Below are 22,369 nucleotides of genomic sequence, written 5' to 3'. Positions count from 1 at the left end.
ACACCCACTTAGTTTCTTTTGTTGAGCTTTCATATATTTATAGCTCTAGTGCATCCGTTGCATGGCAATCCCTACTCCTTGCATTAACATCAATCGATGGCCATCTCCATAGCTCATTGATTAGCCTCGTTGATGTGAGACTTTCTCCTTTTTTGTCTTCTCCACATAACCCCCATCATCATATTCTATTCTACCCATAGTGCTATATCCATGGCTCACGCTCATGTATTGCGTGAAGGTTGAAAAAGTTTGAGATTACTAAAGTATGAAACAATTGCTTGGCTTGTCATCGGGGTTGTGCATGATGAGAGCATTCTTGTGTGACGAAAATGGAGCATGACTAAACTATATGATTTTGTAGGGATGAACTTTCTTTGGCCATGTTATTTTGAGAGGACATAATTGCTTAGTTAGTATGCTTGAAGTATTATTATTTTTATGTCAATATGAAATTTTATCTTGAATCTTTCGGATCTGAATATTCATACCACAATTAAGAAGAATTACATTGAAATTATGCCAAGTAGCATTCCACATCAAAAATTCTGTTTTTATCATTTACCTACTCGAGGACAAGCAGGAATTAAGCTTGAGGATGCTTGATACGTCTCCAATGTATCTATAATTTTTTTATTGCTCCATGCTATATTATCTTCTATTTTGGACATTATTGGGCTTTATTATTCACTTTTATATTATTTTTGGGACTAACCTATTAACCGGAGGCCCAGCCCAGAATTGCTGTTTTTTGCCTATTTCAGAGTTTCGCAGAAAAAGAATATCAAACGGAGTCCAAACGGAATGAAACCTTCGGGAACGTGATTTTCGGAATGAACATGATCCAGAGGACTTGGACCCTATGTCAAGAAAGCTACCAGGAAGCCACGAGGTAGGGGGGCGCGCCTACCCCCCAGGCGCGCCCTCCACCCTCGTGGGCCCCACGTTGCTCCACCGACGTACTCCTTCCTCCTATATATACCTACGTACCCCCAAACGATCAGATACGGAGCCAAAAACCTAATTCCACCACCACAACCTTCTATACCCACGAGATCCCATCTTGGGGCCTGTTCCGGAGCTCCGTCGGAGGGGGCATCGATCACGGAGGGCTTCTACATCAACACCATAGCCTCTCCGATGAAGTGTGAGTAGTTTACCTTAGACCTTCGGGTCCATAGTTATTAGCTAGATGGCTTCCTCTCTCTTTTTGGATCTCAATACAATGTTCTCCCCCTCTCTCGTGGAGATCTATTCGATGTAATCTTCTTTTGCGGTGTGTTTGTTGAGACCGATGAATTGTGGGTTTATGATCAAGTTTATCTATGAAAAATATTTGAATCTTCTGAATTCTTTTATGTATGATTGGTTATCTTTGCAAGTCTCTTCAAATTATCAGTTTGGTTTGGCCTACTAGATTGATCTTTCTTGCAATGGGAGAAGTGCTTAGCTTTGGGTTCAATCTTGCGGTGTCCTTTCCCAGTGACAGTAGGGTCAGCAAGGCACATATTGTATTGTTGCCATCGAGTTTAACAAGATGGGTTTTTTTTATCATATTGCATGAATTTATCCCTCTACATCATGTCATCTTGCTTAAAGCGTTACTCTGTTCTTATGAACTTAATACTCTAGATGCATGCTGGATAGCGATCGATGTGTGGAGTAATAGTAGTAGATGCAGGCAGGAGTCGGTCTACTTGTCTCGGACGTGATGCCTATATAGATGATCATACCTAGATATTCTCATAACTATGCTCAATTCTGTCAATTGCTCCACAGTAATTTGTTCACCCACCGTAAAATACTTATACTCTGGAGAGAAGCCACTAGTGAAACCTATGGCCCCCGGGTCTATTTTCCATCATATTAATCTCCCGACAACAAGCTATTTTTGGCGCCGTTTTTATTACTTTCTTTACTTTGCATCTTTATCATAAAAATACCAAAAATATTATCTTATCATATCTATCAGATCTCACTCTCGTAAGTGACCGTGTAGGGATTGACAACCCCTTATCGCGTTGGTTGCGAGGATTTATTTGTTTGTGTAGGTGCGAGGGACTCGCGCGTAGCCTCCTACTGGATTGATACCTTGGTTCTCAAAAACTGAGGGAAATACTTACGCTACTTTGCTGCATCACCCTTTCCTCTTCAAGGGAAAACCAACGCAGTGCTCAAGAGGTAGCAGTCCCCGCTGTCAGGTGGAGGAATAATTATTTTGCGCGTAATAAGGAGGCACTTCCTTGCTGCGGCCGTGGACCCAGCTGTCAGCCTCTCCACGTACAGTCCACATCCGATGGAAGCCGTTCCTTGACCACGTTGACCATGCCACGCCGAGAGCACCAGGGCGGTGGACGACGGCGAGGCCTAGAAAGGGGACGACGCGGAGCCGGGGAAGACGCGACAGTGGATGCCCGTGCGGAGAGGAGTACGAGGGTTCACTGGTTCGCTGCGGTGTAAGGCCTCCGCCGCATCGCAGCCGATCACGGGAGGCAGGAGCACGAGGCACGACCGGCGCTGGTTTGGGCGGCTGGAGCAAGAAGACCAGAGGTTGAAGAAGCACTACGGCCGTTGGATGGACATCGTACGGTCACTGGATCTAGAATCGTGCATATTGACTAAGTTGACAAAGCCCTCCGTCCCCGTCAACTTAGTAGGCCCACAAGTCAGCCTACCACTATACTGGGTCCCAGCTAGCAGGGGAGTATTCATTTTTTTGTGCGTAATAAGGAGGCACTTCCTTGCGTGCGAAGATATAGCTGGTGGGTCCAAGCTGTCAGCGGCGGTAACGTTTTTTTCGCGAAATACAGAGGCCCTTTCGGTGGGTCCCAGATGTCAGGTGGAGGAATCATTATTTTGCGCGTAATAAGGAGGCATTTCCTTGCGTGCGGCCGTGGACCCAGCTGTCAGCCTCTCCACGTACAGTCCACTTCAGATGCATGTCGGTCATTGACCACGTTGATCAGGCCGTGCCGAGAGCACCAGGGTGGTGGACGACGGGGAGGCCTAGGAAGGGAACGACACGGAGGCAGGGAAGACTCGGCAGTTGTTTCCCACACGGAGGGGAGTACGACTGTACGAGGGTTTACTGGTTCGTCTGCCGTCGCCAGAGAATAACAGTAGGTGTGGGTGAGTAGAGGGATGGCTAGGCCAACGATGGGGGTATGATGGGGCGGTGAGGCCTGCGCGGCAGCACAGCCGGCCGCGGGGAGGAGAGAGCAGGCAGTCCCGCCGGCGCTTGTTTGAGCGGCGGGAGCAGGAAGAGCAGAGATTGAAGAAGCACGACGGCCGTTGGATGGACATCCAACAGTCACTGCTTGTGCATCAACCTTTTTTTAGGAAAGCCTCAAATCTGTGGAAAACATCATACAACCCATCTGCCATTATTTCTAATAATTTACAGCCCATTTGCTAATTCTTAAGGTTTTTATTGGAGCCCATATTATTTTTGTTAGCAATACAGCCCATATTGTGGCCACGGTTAAAAAATTATACGAAATTTTGCATATTTCGGTGTGGTCCGAACTGTTTTTAATCCCGAAATTTCGAGTCACATTCAAACTGATTTTAAAAATAAATGTATACCAATATAAAATCCAACAAATTGTCCACGCATAAAAATCAATGCAATTTAAAATCTCGAAATGAAAAAAGAAATTTGAAACTAATTGCCGGTTTGATGTGTTTTAAAAATGTACAACCCATTTCTCATTACTGATAGGCCATTTTCTCGGCCAGCCGAATGAAGCTCTCCTCGTCTTGAAAGATTTGCAGCCCAACAAGCCTGACAAAGCGACTTACTTGGCAAATCACAAAAAAACTGGGTTGTGGCCGTGGACCCAGCTGTCAGCCTCTCCACGTATAGTACTCTTCCGATGGAAGTTGGTCATTGACCACATTGACCACGCCACACCGAGAGCACCAAGGCGGTGGATGACGGCGAGGCCTAGGAAGGGGACGACGCGGAGCCGGGGAAGACGCGACAGTGGATGCCCACACGGAGAGGAGTACGAGGGTTCACTGGTTCGGCTGCGGTGTGAGGCTGCCGTCGCCGCAGAATAACAGGGGGTGTGGGTGAGTGGAGGGATGGCCTGGCCAGCGGTGGCAGTAGTATGGGGCGATGAAGCCTCCGCGGCAGCACAGCGGGCCACAGGAGGCAGGAGCAGGCGGCACGACCGACGCTGCTTTGGGCGGCTGGAGCAAGAAGAGCAGAGGTTGAAGAAGCACTAAGGCCGTTGGATGGACATCGTACGGTCACTGGAGCTAGAATCGTTCATATTGACTAAGTTGACAAAGCCCTTCGTCCCTGTCAACTTAGTAGGCCCACAAGTCAGCCTCCCACTGTGGTGGGTCCCAGCTGGCAGGGGGGATTCATTTTTTTGTGCGCAATAAGGAGGCACTTCCTTGCGTGGGAAGATATAGTTGGTGGGTCCAACCTGTCAGCGAAGGGAACGTTTTTTTCGCCAAATGCAGAGGCCCTTCCGGCGGGTCCTAGATGTCAGGTGGAGGAATTATTATTTTGCGCGTAATAAGTAGGCATTTCCTTGTGTGCGGTCGTGGACCCAGCTGTCAGCCTCTCCACGTACAGTCCACTTCTGATGGATGTCGTTCGTTGACCATGTTGACCACGCCACGCCGAGAGCACCAGGGCGGTGGACGACGGCGAGGCCTACGAAGGGAACGACACGGAGCCGGGGAAGACATGGCAATGGCTGCCCACGCGGTGGAGAGTACGAGGGTTGACTAGTTCGGCTGCCGTCGCCGGAAAATAACAGGAGGTGTGGGTGAGTAGAGGGATAGACAGGCCAGGGATGCGAGTATATGATGGGGCCGTGAGGCCTGCCCGGCAGCACAGCTGGCCATGGGAGGCGGGAGCAGGCGGTTCCGACGGCGCTGGTTTGGGCGGCTGGGGCAGGAAGATCAGAGACTGAAGAAAAATGATTGCCGTTAGATTGACATCTAACGGTCTGACGCTGGTAGAGTCAATTGTTGACTAAGTTTCTTTTTTGAGAAACCTTGTGTACGCATGAACTTAGTAGGCCCACAAGTCAGCCTCCAAATCTGTGGCAGACAACATAGAGCCCATTTGCTATTTTTTAATAATTTGCAGCCCATTTGCTAATTCTTCAATAATTTATTACAGCCCATTTTCTGCCCAGGACCACGGTCAAAAAGTTCAACCTTATTTTGCATATTTCGGTGGAGTCCGAACTTTTGTAATCCCGAAATGATAAACATTTTTTTAAGAACTTATTGATTTGCCAAAAAAATCGTTTTGTTTTTGTAAGCAAATAAGACGTGGGACAATTGAGTTGGTTTAAGGGAAAACCAGTGGTAAAAAATCAGCGCTGGGAGGGAAAACAACAACAAAAATAAGGATGTAAATATGAAAAGTGAATTTTATGTATTTTCAATATAATGATACGTGTATATGAACTAGTAAAACTATAGGTAGAGATTAGAAAACAGATGTAGGACATGCGTTTCAAGAGGAAAATAGAACTGGGCTGTGTGTTTGATTCAGTAAAAAAAGTGCATGCGGATGTTGTAAGACAAAATATAACTAACGCTGGCGGGCCAGAGGCCAGTAGATACCTGCTGGATCTTTGTGCCCCGTTGTCGTCATGGGCTGGGCCTGTTAAAAACAAAACCAAGCCTGGGCAGTCTACAACCCAGTTGAAACTTGCTCGACCTGAAAAAAAATATACGTGCTCAATAAACGAGAGAATTCTGCAAATACAGACTGATAACTGGGATGCAGCAGGGATATTGTTTTTTCATCGTGATAATAAGAGCATGCACTTGTTTCAAAAAAATTGGAGAACTGGGAATTCGAACGGCAGGTGCTTATGCTACCCATCAAATAAAAATCAGGTGCCTGAAAATTTGTTTCGAAACAAATGATTCAGCTTTATATCCACGTCGACCCTCGGCATGATGGTTGGAAGCAAATGCCAAGTTCATACCAAAAGATCGTTAACAACAATACCAACTTGCGGACGACAAGGTACTGTAGTACAAGTACCAATACCAAACTAACTTATAATCTTTTTACTCCTGGCCCTAGTGTTTGTCTGGTAGAAAATATTGCAGAGGACCAGCTCCCGCTCCTTCTCTTGCTCCAGGTCCCCGAGGTGGTACTGGTGCATCACCCAGTTGGTCCTCTGCTGGTCGAAGTTCTTGTTGGTGTGCAGCACCAGAACCTTTTTGCTGCCCGTCTGCCGGCCGTTGACCATCACCGTCAAGGTATTGCCGGTGTTGTGCCACATCGCGTGCATGCCGAACTCCGACTGTATCTTGCGAAGCGTCCACGTGCTCCTTTTGAACGCCCTGGAATTGCGCTGGAAGAAATGCTTGCTTAGGCCACTCAGTGTGATACCTGCAGTATTGTCGAATACAGGTTTTAGTGTACGTAGTTGGCATTTTCATAACATCTTTGGCATGTTGCAGTCACTTGTTTCACTTTTTATTAACTGTCAAATTGTAATTGCTTCACCAGGTCTGCGTCTAAAAAGAAAAATAGAGCTATAAACAAAGGAATATGTTTGTGCAAGTAGACGGCCGATCAGTGTCTTACCTGGAAGTTTCTCAGGATGGGTGTAGCATATGTCGTGCTCGCTGTCGATGGTTGGTATGAACAAATCGATGAGAGGGTGAGATCTTGTGCTGTCAGCACTCACTTTGGCCTTAAGGTGCTCGATCAGCTCCTGATCCGTGGGATCGAACTTGACGCCAGCCGGCAGCACCGGCCAATCCTTCTTCGACTTGCATGGGTTAATTCCAGTTATATGGTACTCAATGTATGATCAATCGACTGTTTTAAGTGAATGATGAAAGATTTCGACAAATAAGTGGTACTCCAAATCTGAAGTCCAGAATACCCGAACACGCCGCCGGGATTCTTGTGTCACCTCACGCGCAACGTGTCGTCACGTCAATTCAATGTGCGGACATGATGAATAATTTGACCGACGTATACTAGTACTGCTATTGTACTACTTACTAGTCGTATTTAGTGTCACATTTTAACCATAGGTTTAACTAACAAGTACGCACTTGAAGCCTAAGTGATATATATATATATATATATATATATATATATATATATATATATATATATATATATATACTGCACAGCATCTCCATCATCATTATCAGTACATCCTGCGCAGGTGAGTTAGGATGCACTTGATCCCAGAAAGGTATCTATCCTTCAAACCAGAGGAGTGCTTCAAACTAACAACAGTACATAATATCCAACAAAAGAGGGTCGTGCTACAGCAGCAGAATACATGGCTCAGTCTACATATCAGTACGAATCAAGTTGTGCATATTTGTTGTTGGCATGAACCACATCGCCGCATGTCGGGTTTGCAAAAGCCATCCATCGCATGGAAGCTTCATGCCTTTCACACACTGAAGATTATCTCGCAACAAGCTGTGTCGACGAATCTCTGGATATGGTGATTCATGAAACCCATGGTATGATGTGTAAACACAGTCCCCCCTGGCGAATGGAAGTTGCATAGCATGGTAATCATAGCCGGTGATATGATCGATGATTGGTTGGATGATCGGATAATTGAGCCCGAGGAACATGGAGTGGTTGCCGAGGCTGTAAACCCGCCTCCAGTTGAATACGCCTGGCCCAACGGAGCTGGGATCTTTCTCGAACACGAAGCAGCCATAGCCATCAATGTCACGAACGCCCCAGGCATTGTACTGCATGTGGTTTGATGAAATGGTTTGGTCAATTTGGTACGTGAAAATGAGCATCAAATGACCACCGTCAGCTGAACGAGCGATAAACCACCACCCATCGGCTGGTATGATTCTAGGTCCTGGAATCATGAAGGCCAGCGCATTTGCGTCTGCTGCAACAATTCAAATTGGAGACCAAAAGGACAAAAATAAACAATCATGTTCAGAGTATGTGTGGAATTAAGATTATTATAACAGTGACACATATCATAGATAGAGAATTGCAATGCCGTGGTCATAATCATACCCCAAGTTAAAAAAAATAAGCCAATGGCTTTCATATTCTAGCAATATATCATGGTTCAAACATCATGTAACAATGAGAGGAAAATAGATATGACAGGGCCTACTCATATTCTACCATAGCACTTACTACAGTTATCATATCAACTCTAAGCAATAACACGCGTTGTTATAAAAATCCTGGAAATGAGAGTAAAATATAGCAATCATGAGGTTATACTCATAATATCTATTCTAACAATCATTAGATACCAATTGTTCTCATATCAACTCTAACAATAACATGTGTGGTCATAAAAATCTAGGAAATGAGAGGAACATATAGCAATGATGTGGTTATAGACATACTATATATTCTAAATTTGTAACAATGAACATGCAGTCGTATTCTTAAGGTAAAGATGAGATGAGATAGAACAATTACACGATGATAGATTCCACCAATATAGGCAGCCAATCTGTGCATCGACCGCATAAACGATGCCATCGTGAACTATAGCATGAGAGAGAAGTGTTGGGTGAAGAGGATCGACGATGAGCCATAACCATGTATGGCGACCGGATTCCAGATATACTAATCCCATGTTGAACACGGCAATGAGCTTGTAATCCATGTAGTCTTCTGATGGTGTGGGCACTTCGCAGATTACAACCTTCAGCAAACAGAGGTCGAGCCAAAAGCTCGAGCGTCTCGTGCGTAGTAGGCAGGAGTGTCCGGCGGGCCGCGAGGCTCAATGGCGGCGGTATCCAAAGATGGAAGGGTGATCCCTCGCTGGGTGTAGATATCCACGAGACGCCACGGACTACCGGATTGGTGGATGAGGACGATCCAGTTGGCCTTCATGCCCGCCTAGTAGTGGCCGTGCATGAAGGGCAGGTGGACGGGTAGTGGTAGCATGTCGAGGGGCACCACGGCAACCTCCGTAGGATCGTCAAGTCGGTGTCTGGGCCACCTGCGAGGATCGGGCATCAGCAAGCAGGGTGTCTTGAAAAGAGCCGTCCGGTTGCAGACGAGTAGACGGTACAAAGACACCGAGCATGCGGCTAGACGGACAGTGCTGAGTAGGTCCATACGATTACAGATCTGCTCCAAGAGAACATCGGGAGGGAATTCCAATCGCGGCTCTGCGTGTCAGTCGGTTCTGCCATTGGGGTTTTCGGTGCCTGCGAGCCAACAGGGAAGTGGATTCGGGCGGGCGAGCGAAGAAGCTTCTCCTCGTGTGGCCGAGCAGTGAGCGGGGGGGTATGGTACGCGCGAGCTACCAAGGAAGATAGAGCGGGCGGGCGAGCAGTGAGCGGGGGGAAATGGTGTGCGGTCGACGATGGGGAAGAGAGGAGGAAGAAGAAGAGAGGAGAAAGAAGAGTGGAAGATGGGGAAGAAAGTGCATTAAATCTCAATTCTACTACTACTACTACCAGGATATACCGTCCTTCGGAGTGTAAATAGTTACACCGATGACATGTGGGTCTACCACAAGAGGGCCCATATGTCAGGTAATGGAGGACAGAAGCATGCTCTACTGGCAAACATGATGGCAGTACTGGGTAAGGCTGATTTAGTAACACCAACACACTGGTTCAGCTTATTAATTAAGTGTCCCATCTGCTGCAGCATGTATTGTCACTTCACTGCGAAGACTAGTTGAATAGTTCTCTCTGACCGAGATGGGGAATAATGGATCGCGAAGACTTCCTTTCTACATTATCCCTATGCCTCTACGCTCACTTCACTCATTTTGCTCCGTACATAGTCACTTGTTGAAATCTCTAGAAAGACAAATACTCCGTATTTGGGAACAGAGGGAGGATTTTACTCCGTATTTGGGAACAGAGGAAGGATTTTACTCCGTATTTGGGAACAGAGGGAGTATCACCATATGGAGGGAACAGAGGAAGCTTCAAATATGAACATGTCAATGGGAGGGAGTAAGCCCCATGCATGCATGCAACATGCAACACTCACACGTACACATGGACGCACGCAACACTCATGCACCCATGCGGCACACAGCACACGACGCAACACACACGCTCACGCTCAAGTGCTCAACCTACTCCCTACGTCCGTGAAAGACTGTACATTTAGAGATTTACACATTGACCAGGGCATAATTAACGCCCAAAAGTTATGTGTGCATGCGACCATTGAGAGAAGAAGATTAAATGAAGGTCGTCGCATGCTGTAATTAAGGATAGACATGTAGCCTATACCTAGAGCACAAGTTGGTGCATTAGTCAATCAATATCGATTTAGATTAAAGGCTAAATGCATTGGAAGTGTAGATGTACTACACTCTTTGTTTTTAGCTGATTTCTTTGCTCTGCCAACTGACAGGTGGGACCCAGAAACCAGGTGACAATTTAACCAGTCAACAAAGTGCCACGTTGACTATGTGGCTGGTCAGTAGGGTGCAATACGGTGATCTACGATGAGCTAGTGACCGTATAATCACCGCAAAACTATATATAGTGACCATAAAGAGCGTATTGTTACATACGTTGACCGCCAGTGTATTTTTCTCGTTTCAAATTAAGCCATATTAACCGAAAAGGATGCAGTATGGACTAGTACCAGTACTGCTTTGATGTGTCCCGTCAACTCGCCGAACGAGGAGAAGCTTGCTTACTACGCCTCTCCCTCGCCCACGCGCGCGGTGGTTCGCAGGACAAGGAGAGGGTTTTGACTACAGCGCGCCATCTCCCTCTCCCTCTCCCTTGCCCTCGTCCTCGTGGTGGACGTGCAGCAGTTCAATCGGTGTCAGATTGCCAGAAGCATAATGTGTACTGTAGTATCATCATTGTTGGACCTTCCAAAGAGGCGAAGAGCCAAGTGCAAGGTTCACACGAGTACGAACTGTTGAACCTCCCGAAGAGGCAAAGAACCAAGCGCAAGGTTTTATAGGAGTTGTCGTCCTAGTAGGAGCGTACTACAACTACAGCGAACGATGCTACTGTATGATGCCGCCACGTGATAACCCGCAAGTATAGGGGATCAATTGTAGCCTCTTTCGATAAGTAAGAGTGTCGAACCCAACAAGGAGCTAAAGGTAGAACAAATATTCCCTCAAGTTCTTCGACCACCGATACAACTCTACGCACGCTTGACGTTTGCTTTACCTAGAACAAGTATGAAACTAGAAGTACTTTGTAGGTGTTTTTGGATAGGCTAGCAAGAATAAAAAGAGAGCGTAAATAAAAAGTAGGGGCTGTTTAGATAAAGACACAGCTAAATTAGTTTTAGTGAAGAGCTTTTAGTCACGAGAAAGTTATTTGTCCCTAGGCAATCGATAACTAGACCGGTAATCATGATTGCAATTTTATTTGAGGGAGAGGCATAAGCTAACATACTTTCTCTACTTGGATCATATGCACTTATGATTGGAACTCTAGCAAGCATCCGCAACTACTAAAGATCATTAAGGTAAAACCCAACCATAGCATTAAAGCATCAAGTCCTCTTTATCCCATACGCAAACAACCTACTTACTCGGGTCTGTGCTTCTGTCACTCATGCCACCCACCATAAGAAAATCATGAACATATTGCAAACCCTACAGCGGGAGTCCCTCACGCTTGCGCGACACGGAGAGCACCATAGGACAGCACCAATAATAAAACATGCAACTCAAACCAATCTTGATCATCAAATAGCCCATAGGACAAAACAGATCTACTCAAACATCATAGGATAGCCATACATCATTGGGAAATAATATATAGCGTTGAGCACCATGTTTAAGTAGAGATTACAGCGGGTAAGAGAGAGGTTACACCGCTGCATAGAGGGGGGAAGAGTTGGTGATGATGGCGGTGAAGTTGTTGGTGAAGATTGCGGTGATGATGATGGCCACGGCGGCGTTCCGACGCCACCGGAAGAGAAGGGGAGAGGGGGGCCCTTCGTCTTCTTCTTCCTTGACCTCCTCCCTAGATGGGAGAAGGGTTTCCCCTCTGGTCCTTGGCCTCCATGGCGTGGGAGGGGCGAGAGCCCCTCCGAGATTGGATCTGCCTCTCTGTTTCTCTCTGTTTTTCCAAATATTCCAAAAATAAGCTCCGTCCGTTTTTATCCTGTTTGGATTGCGTTTGATATGGATATTCTGCGAAACATAAAACATGCAACAAACAGGAACTGGCACTGGGCACTGGATCAATATGTTAGTCCCAAAAATAGTATAAAAAGTTGCCAAATAGTATATGAAAGTTGAATAATATTGGCATGGAACAATAAAAAATTATAGATACGACGGAGACGTATCACCACATCACGTATATCCAAAGCTGTGGAACCCTTTTTTTCTTCTCAAAGAGCGTGTTGGAGCCCGTGCAAGTATGCCACACAAGTTCATCTCCAATTCATGTGATAAATTTGTGCACGACTAGTCTACATATATTCACAACGCTACCATTCACAATTTACCGTACTCCACTTACACGTTATAGATGGGCTACATGTCCTCCTCCAGGTTCCAGTCCCAGGTGTTCTTCATGGATGGCACGATCCATAGCGGTGGGCAACGGGAATTATTGTCGCAGCTTTCTAGTCCGGTTCCACATGATGGAGACTCATCCAAGCTGAAGCGGCATAAATTAGGGATAGCGTGTCCCAGCATGTCGTTCATCCGGTGGTGCCCACGGAAGACACAACCATGCTTCATGAATGGTAGGCCTTCCGTGTCGTGCACGGAAGGTGGCATCCGCTTCACAATGGGGTAGCTGTCCCCAATGAAAAGTGAGTACTCTCCAAGAGTGTTCCTCGGCACCCACGTAGCATCACGGGGGCCGAACTCGGCGCCGTTCATCTCGTACACGCGGCATCTCAGATCTGGACACATGGTGACATACATAGTCAAGGTCCATGCATAATAATGTTGTGCTCAAATATGGCGGTCAGTAATACTGTGCAGCAAATAGTACTACTCCGGTATAGAGGAAGTAAAATAACCGGCTTATTATATATAGCCACTGTTGGCTACATGGATGAGATAGTAAGACATGGAAAAACAAAAATGGTGGCAGCTAGTGGGTTCAAGTCTTCAAGGGCCTAGCTAGCTATACGCGTCCTCCAAGGTAAAAGGTACTCCTACTAGTACGTAAGTAGAGTACTAGTACAACAATGAAAGAGAAGGCGAGAGGGTTAAAAAATGGAATACCTGGGTAGATGGTGACGGTCCGATCGTGGTAGATTGTGTGACCATGTTGCACATCAGTGGTACCATGGGTAACGACTGCTAAGATAGTTGATCCCAATATGCCAAAGTCAGCTATAAGGTTCCAGGTTAGACCGAATCGTGGATGCAAATGCACATCCAGGATCGGCGATCTTATTTTGATCGCGGAATGACTGGTCCCTGCAAAATAATGGAGTACCGCTAGGGATGCAAATGATGGTTTGTGCATTCCGTTTGTAATCTCCCGTACCGTAGGATGGCAACCAGATGAAACAAGTCCCCTGGCTTGTCACCGTGAAGATGCGGCCTAGATGGCGCACGAGGTCTTCGAACGTGTAGGGGTACAAATCTGTTGCCGCCAACATGCGCCAGCCTCTGCCGTTACTGCCTCTTGCATTGATGGCAATCCTTATATCGAACACCGCGATCAGATAGTAATCGTCGTAGCCGCGTCGCTTTGTCGGCGGGTCTGCAATTTCTATCTTCTTCAATCTCATGTAGGCATCATCATACGTATTCAAGCCCAGCCAGTCCGGAAGGCCGATCCCAATGGTGGAGAAGGGGTCTACCAGAACTACCGCATTGCTGTGGATGTTGTGCAAAATGATGGTGGTATCCGGCCGGAGGTATGCAAGCCAATCTTCGTTGGCACCGACCCAAACCTATATATAAGACGGTGGGCAGCGGAGAAATTACGGGATGGAAATGGAATAACTAAGTACTACATGATCAAACTCCATTACTGACCCGCTCATCGGACAAAATCCGACTACCTCTCAACGTCGGCAACTCTAGCGGAGTCAACGTGCAACCATGGCCAGGGAGCGGTGGACTATTTGAAGGATTGTCCCATAGAAGAACCTTCTCCTCGAGGACGCATGGAAGACCAACAAGCATGGCCTTTTCCCAAGCCATTTTAAGCACCGTCTTGAAATAGTTGGTGCAGGAAGCACCGAGTCTTGCGGCGGTGAGGACGTCAGAGCGGCGTGCGATTTCTCCCAGAGGATCATCGTCCAAGGTCTCCCAGACCCGACGAGGAGGAGAACCGCCTGGCGAATCCATGGGAGCAGCGACGAACTGCCTTCTCTTCGGGGAGAGGGGAACTGGCGAGGAGGAGATAAGAGCGTAGTAACCGCAGGGCCTCGTCCCTTCCAACTGTAGATCGTTCCTTCCAACTGTAGCGAAGGGGTGAGGCTATTATTTACTACTAGTACTAGCATTATGGGACGTTATGGGATTGCATTATACTGTAAATAATAGCACTAGTAAGAAATTTTTGGCACTAGCTAGTAGTTTTTGGCGTGGATTAAGAAATTTTGGGTATGTTTTTGCTATTTTTTGTACACGCCAACTAGTGTCAAAAAATGTCTTACATTATGTGACGGAGGAGTACGTACTCGTACTGTAGCAGTACTAGTACTACTTTCAACTAGTAGTGCGAGGGTACTACTAGTGCTATGTACTGTACTTCTAGTATAGTGCACCCGTTTTGAACTCTTGAATCTCAGGGCCAAGGAGCTATAGTTGGAAGTGGAGGGTACTACTGTTCTCTAGAACCATCGCTGTACTATCAATGCAGGGAAAGTACACCTGCGTAGTGGCCTAGTGGGTACTCTCGGTGCTCTATTCAGCCGCTCCTCTCACGTAGCTGGCCTACTCAGCCGCTCCTCTCACGCACACACTAGCAGCCTGTTTATCAGCGACGGTTACTGCGGGGGCAGAACATTTGAGTTATTTGATACAGCGAGACTAGGCTTTTCGCTTCCATTTGTGGAGGTGTAATGGATCTCGTCGAACTTTGTTAGTAGTTCCTTCTTTATGAATGAGATGAAGCAAAGCTTTTGCCTCTGTTTCAAAAAAAACACATTAAGAGGAATTTCTTTTATAGTAGAGCCGCTAATGGAGTGAAGTCCATGCGTGCAACGCCACAAGCTACAGAGTAGTAGTAGAGCACTTTACGTATAGAGCCATATTGCACAGTTCCCAATGCCCCGCGAGGCTTTTCCGGCTCCTCGGGCTTAATTGGGAGGCGCTAGTTTAAATATGCTACTAGCTGATGAGGAAGCTGCAAGCGAGGTGCGGCTAGGGCGAGCACGCGAGCCATGAGATGCTGGGAAGGGAAACCCGTTCACGTGGCTAGGCTATCCAGTGCACCTAGATTGTGGTGCCGCACGTCCGTTTGACTTCAAAACTCAAACTACTCGTGTAAAATATTGGCTCGCAGCGAAGTTACTATTTAAAAAAAAGGCCACTGTGCGTTCGGCCGGGATCGAACCCACAAAACGAGGTATACACTCCCGCGACCACTAGTAGTACTCGTTGGAGTACAACGCAACCTAGAATCGCCTTTTGTCGCTAGTAGTACATTGTTCCTTACAAGAAACCCCTAATAATGCAAGAAACCACTAATAATGCCAAGAAACTACTACCACTTGCATACGTGGCAGACTTAAGATAAGACTACCTTATCAACCATTGTACATGCTCTTACCAACCAGGCCTACCAAGAAATGACTACTCTACAAAGTGCCGTTATAGGCACGTTTCAACCCATGGCCCTGTTTGGATACATTTGTTGTCAATCTAACCCTGCTATCCAAACACCACTTTGGTTAGAGTTAGTTCAGGGTTAGAATCTAACCTATGACTTAGAGTATCCAAACAGGGCCCGTGTCGCCCATTAAGTCAACGCCTTCTATTCGACCGGGCATTATGACCTATGGGACCTACATGTCAGTCTGCACAAAAATCCCCGAGGGACCTCCTACCTCCGGCCCGTCCACCTAGTCATCCTCGGCCATGGGATGCAGCTACCGCCGCTGGCAGAAGGCGAGGTCAAAACCGCCGGCGGTGCGGAGCCCATCTTGCGGCAGCCCGGATGCCAGCTCCGTCCGGTGCTCGCGGCCGCTAGCTAGCCAAGATAGCTCCGTCCAGCTGCTTGTCTGCAAGGTTTGCTAGCTAGATTGGCACGGCGGCGCGGCAGCTTGCTCGCGCGCGCCGCGCTAAGGCCAGCCATCTGGCTCGAGCGAAGGCCAGCGCGGCGGCTTGCTCGCTCATGAGTCACGCTCGGGCCAACCTGCCAACCCGTGCCGAGGCCAGCGCGGCGTCCGACCTGTCCGGCGGAGCGGCGGCCAACTTGCTCATCACCGGCGCCACCGACGAACATGCATCAGCACTGTTTGAAGTAATGTTCAGGAAAAATAATGATTTGAGGGGGAATAACAGGATAGAAGGTCAGATGTGGGTCCCTCGTGTCAACGGTCAAACAAAATGTGTTGGTTTAAGCTGCCTCGTCAGCACGGACGTGTGGGCCAACCCTGTCATAAATGGGTTTAAACTAACCTAATCGGTAGGTAGTAGTTTTTGGCGTGGATTAAGAAATTTTGGGTATGTTTTTGCTATTTTTTGTACAATAGATTCTTCCTAGGGCTGGTTGAAAGTGGTAGTTTTTTGTTAAATACTCTACATATTGTAAGTAGGAGTGAAAGTTAAGCTTTGGAACCCAATAAGCAAGGCTAGTTACATAGTGAATATGTGTACTTGATTGAAAGTAAATATCAACCATGAGTGACTAACATCTTGATGAAAAACTCGAAACTATGGAATACTAGGGAATTTTTTTGCATGGTTGGAAATACTAGAAATGTTCATGTGTGTTGCAACGAATCATAATTAGAATAATACTTATTCACAAACTTGATACAAAACACTCTAATTTTGATATACATATATCACTGGAGATATATTATGTTTCGATTAGAATATATTCCTTGGGCTGTTTTGGTGAGGTCGGGGAGGGATGTGGTTGGTTTTAAGATACTAATTATGAGTTTTTCTGCAAATTGGTAGAGAAGTGGGATGTTTGTGAGAAAAGGCAACAACTTACCTCACAGTCGTTAGATGCAGATCTAATGGTCACAAACGACGGATGACAGACACACCATCATCACCAACTTAGTCTTCTGTAGGAGTACTAGCAAGATCCATGCATTGCACGGAACATCAAGATGCATTTTTTTATAAAAGCACTCGTTGTGATTGACCCATGTGGGAGTAATCCCATGTGTAAAAACTAATGATATCTCGAGAAATAGGAGATAAGGTGAAGAGGAGTGGGGCGTGGTGGTGATTGGTGGTCGGACTGAGCAGAGGCATGGGGATTGATGACGCCGGCAGCGGCCACCAGGCCAGTTTGTTCCAGAGGCTTCCTTTCTTAATTGCTCAACAATGAGGTTGTTGGAGATAAGGATGAACGAGGGAAGTCCCTGTCTGCAAATGTGGAGAGGGGTGCGGGTATCTTTTAGTTTAATTTCCATCAGTCAGATATAGATCAGACGGTCTATATTGCAAGATGGCACGCGTACCATCATCACCAACTCGGTTTTTTATAAGAGAAGAAATATAAGTATGGAGATACAAACGTATTATCGAGATTTGTTTCCGTAAACTAGCATCTACATTCTATTCAACGCCTCAGCATGTGAGGCCTTAGCACAATGACTTCTCGACGGTGTAAAACAAAGGTTTTCCTGTCACCGATAAGGAGGGGGTGACGGCGACGCGCTTTTTGGCTTGCTCTAGTCCTAGTAGTCATACTAGGTGGTCTAAGCACGTGTAGATTTATTCTTTTTCACGTCTCGTGTTCACCGTACTGCAACGACTGTTGATGAATAGACGGTAAGTTATTCACGGGGAAACCCTTGTTGAGCGTGTTTGCGAGAGAGAGAGACAGTGTGCGTGTGTGATATGTCTAGAGACTGAGGCAATGATAACAGATTCTTTGTGTCTATGTGTGTGGAGGATAGAGAGACATGTACATGGGGCTTTATGTTGTCCGGGAGAGATGAGGATCCAGATTAATGTGTGTTTGTGCATGTCTGTGTGTGTTTGTGCGCGCGTTTGTGTGTGAGAGGGAGTGTGCGTATGTGGAGTAGAGAGACCACTAATGATGTAAACCTAGTATAAGGGAAGGGGGAATGGTGTGACATGTGTAGTAGCGGGATAGCATGGGTGCGGGCGGGGGGAGCAGACTATTTGGAAGAGACACCGATTGTGTGTGGAAGAGGGGCGTGAGAGCGAGAGCGAGAGAGAGAGAGAGAGCTAGCGACGGAGAGAGATAGAGAGAGAGAGAGAGGAAGAGAGGGGCGAGAGAGGGGGCGTTTGTATCCATAAATGGCGTATAGATAGGGAGACAATGTTGATGTTGTTTGAAATTAGCCTATGTACGGAGACGCAAGGGAAGCGAGTCATCGTGTGTGTGATAGGGACTTCATGAGAGATCTAGAATAGATGGTGTAGAGAACAATGTGCGAGATCGAGAACGATGATACATTAGGGAGCTATGGAAAGAGTCACGACATATATGTATACAGGGAGGAGCTGGGGCGGGTCCGCATGTGGGAGAGATAGAAAGAGGAGAGTGGTGCACAAGGAGACAAAGTGTGCTTGTTTTGCAGTGGGGGTGGTGTGTGAGGTGAGTGTGCGAGAACCACATAACTAGGGAGATAGACGTTTGGGGGCAACGTTTTGTGTGTATGGGAAAGATACACTCTACATAGTGCGTGTGCTTGGGAAAGAGAGATGCCGGGAGACCTAGCTAGAGAGTGGGGGAAGAGAAGTGTGCATGCCCAAGAGATAAAGTGATAGAGACCTATATTGGGGTCCGGACTTTAGAAGAGAGAGGGTTGTTAATGTGCTCGTGTGTTGGTGTTTGGGGGAGAGAACGACTTCTGTGTGTGTGTGTGGGGGGGGGTTGCTTCAGATAAAGAGTGAGGTGTCTATATTTGAGGGACTTTAGCGTAACTGAGATATACATGGTCAATAGTGTGTGCACTCAAGGTTGATCAATTTGTTTCACAGTTTGGACTATGAGATAACGATACTTTTGAACATGCATGATATACTTTGATGTACCAGAATTACAAACCTAAGATTGGAATTTTGGAATTCGACTCCATCATTAGCTTTTGTAATTCATTTAAACGGAGGTACATTTTTAAGCCGGGATTTCGTGATTTCAAATTCATATATCAAACCTAGAGATATACACATACGGGCATGTTCAAACTTTATAATCATCCACTTTATTCATACACATACACATTTTTGCTTTTGTCATCATATTTAGGATAAACACATTTGGAATTTCATTTGAATTGGACCATATGATGGTATTTGCTTGTAGTAGCTCAATGATCCATATTTGAATTGAATGGACAATCTAAGTTTCGAGTTGGAGATATTGATTTTCAAAACTTGCACTTTTTTGCGTGCAAAACAAACAAATTCTCGGACATGATATCAGTCGGCCGTACAAGAGCAGAATATAATTTCAGGCGCCAAAAGCTTTCAAACTTCCCGCTCACATCGAATATCTCGCGCCCGAAAGTTTAGCCCTGCGATATTCCTGTTTTACCCCTGCCACATGAACGGAAAAGGGCTGCTGTGGTAACTCCATTGTTTTCCCCTCTTTGCCCCCAACATTCATCCCCAGAGCCCCTCCCCTTCCCCTCCCCGACCCCCCCAACCACAGCAAGCCGCCGAATCTAGTCCTCCGCCGCAGCAGTGGACCTCACACCCCGACGGATCTACCTTCCGCTCCTTGGAACCCCCAACTGCCAACTCACCACTTCACCGGAGCCGCTTCAGTGACTAGCTTGTACACCGCTCTAGATCTCCTTGACCGCCATCATGGTCCACCGCACTGGATCTGCTTAACCGGCGCCCTCGTCCACCACAGTGTAGGCCCTTCACTGACTCCCTCGTCCGTCCCTTCGCTGGCCTTCATACAAGCCCTCGTCCTCCGCAACAGATCCGCCTCACCGGAAGCACTGTACAATGCGCCCGCCGAAGCCTTCGTCCACTGCACCGAACCCGCTCCACGGACGCCATATTCAACTCCACCGGCCCTGCTTTACCGACGCCGCAGCCTCATCAGGTTATTTCGATCTGTACTCCTTCGGTTTTTCTCTTTATCGTGCAACTGTTCACTTACCACAGATGAGCTTTCTTGTATGTCGACAGGCGCCGCAGCCGTAGCACTGGAGCCGCTTCAGTGACGGCGACAGCCGGCCCAAACTCAACCGCAACACGAGCACCATCGACGATCCTTAGCTATCAAGTATGCCAACAATACCCATACGCCGCCGAGAATCAGGTACTATTATCCAATGGCCGGCGCCTATGTTCACTTTCTTAGCATAAGCACCGCACCTTTGAATTTCTTCAGGGCATCATTCAGTTTTTCTTGAGACGCGTTATTCTGCTTGCACCTGTAGGGCCATACTTCTGGCAGTGAACATGTTACATGTGCTAAATTACATACCAGTGCACATATAGTTAATATGCTTTAGTTTTGTCCTAAGTATTACTGTACTTCCTAGATATCACTGCCTACTATTTTACTTCTTGCATGCTATATTTATGATAATGGTGTTGTTCTAATGCCACCTGTTGGTTCCATCAGACTGCTTCATGTTCTCTATGCTTAATTACACATCAGCAAACTAGCATGTGGTTCCGCTGGTTTCTGTTCGTTTTACCCTACATTTTCTGATGCTAGCTATTACATCACTGCTACGAGCCTCTGTTCATTACTTTTTTGTGTGTTCTTGATCTTCCCAAGTTGCATGACTAATTTGATGCTTCTATTAATTATGGAGCTACCAACCCCATCAAGCAAAATATTTGTTCTTTTGGGGCTGGCACCTCGAACAAGCATAAAAATAGAGGGAAGCAGATATATTGTCGTGTATGCACACACCCTTCTTTCATTAGTTTAGATGAACCATTGATGATCAATTCGAACCAGTGCATGCGATTAAAATTAATTTTACCTAAATAGAGGGTGCAAAATGAACTACAACAAGTAGATTTGCAACCACGGGATGCTGACGATATCTTCAAAGAACATTGCAACAGCAGCGAGGCTTCACAGCAACATATGGTAAGCCAGTGTGTTTTAGTACATGTGAAATGTAATGCGTGTGGGCTGCTTTCTTGGCTTGTGCCCTCAACATGTAATCCTACAGAATAACAAATAGTTCAGTTGTCTGCTTTGCTGTATTGCTTGATTCGAATGCTTGTTTGTTACTTGTTACGCTATACCTGAGTTGGCCAATATGTCAGCAGTGCCTGCTGTACTATCGTAAAGAAATGCATGCCTAGTTCATTTGAGTCCTTAACTTTTCCTTTGAACTTCATCGCAAGACTGTCTTCGTAGTTTATATGAGGCCACACTGTTAAGTGCTTTCTCAGATTATTTCAACTGCTTAGATGCCTTGGCAGCTTAAATATAGCGGTGGCACACTCCCTTTCAACTAGGGATGTCAACTGGGTCCCGTTTAATCCCGATTAAAGTCCACTAGTGGTATGATAGTTCAAAAGAGTTTTTTTGTTTTTTGAGGAAAATGAACGAGGGAGCTAGCAAAAACTAACTAGATGAGACTGGCGGATGTCGTTTATTTGCCACTTACATCCCTAGTTTCATCTTACCATTTTAATTTCTTTTCGGCTAATGCTGCTTCGAACCATTTAAATATAGCTTGCCATGCTCGGCAATAATTCGTATGTCATTTACCATGTAAGCTTACTGCCTGGATCATGCGATAACTATCTCTTACTTATGTCCAGCGGAAACCTTTCAGGATGCCGTTCACACTAGGACACAATGTACAACCCCAGAATCTATTTGTGGAAGCAGTGCGCCATCCATGTTACCAGATGGTAGCAGTTCAGAGGCAACACCACCGGAGAGTAGTCTGAGCACATATATTATAGTTCTTGAGGCTCTACTAGAGGCAGAAAGAGATGGTGTGGCTGCCATGAATGAGGTAATCTCGATCTTGAAGCTGGAAATTATGCAATTAGCTGCACGCATTATGCAAGCAACACAAGAATTGGAGGAAGTATGTAACGCCCGGATAATCAAGCTACAGTAATCCCACGCTAATGGTGCCACGTCACAACAGTTACTGTTGCTAATCTACCGTTAGGTCCAACCGTTTCAAAATTCAAATTTAAATTAATGTCGACAATAAAAGTTTTTCAAAATTTAAAAAAAAATGTTCGGGAGATGCCAAATAAGGCATAGTTAATTATGGTGAAGTAAAGACATTTTTAGAGAATGCCTAAATATTTTAAATTGAAATAAAACAGAAAAGAAAATAAATAAAAGAAAGAAAATACAAAAGAGAAAACAAACA

This window comes from Aegilops tauschii, chromosome 2 (assembly GCF_002575655.3).
Source record: "Aegilops tauschii subsp. strangulata cultivar AL8/78 chromosome 2, Aet v6.0, whole genome shotgun sequence".
Classification (NCBI taxonomy): Eukaryota; Viridiplantae; Streptophyta; class Magnoliopsida; order Poales; family Poaceae; genus Aegilops; species Aegilops tauschii.
This window is presented reverse-complemented; position numbering follows the sequence as displayed.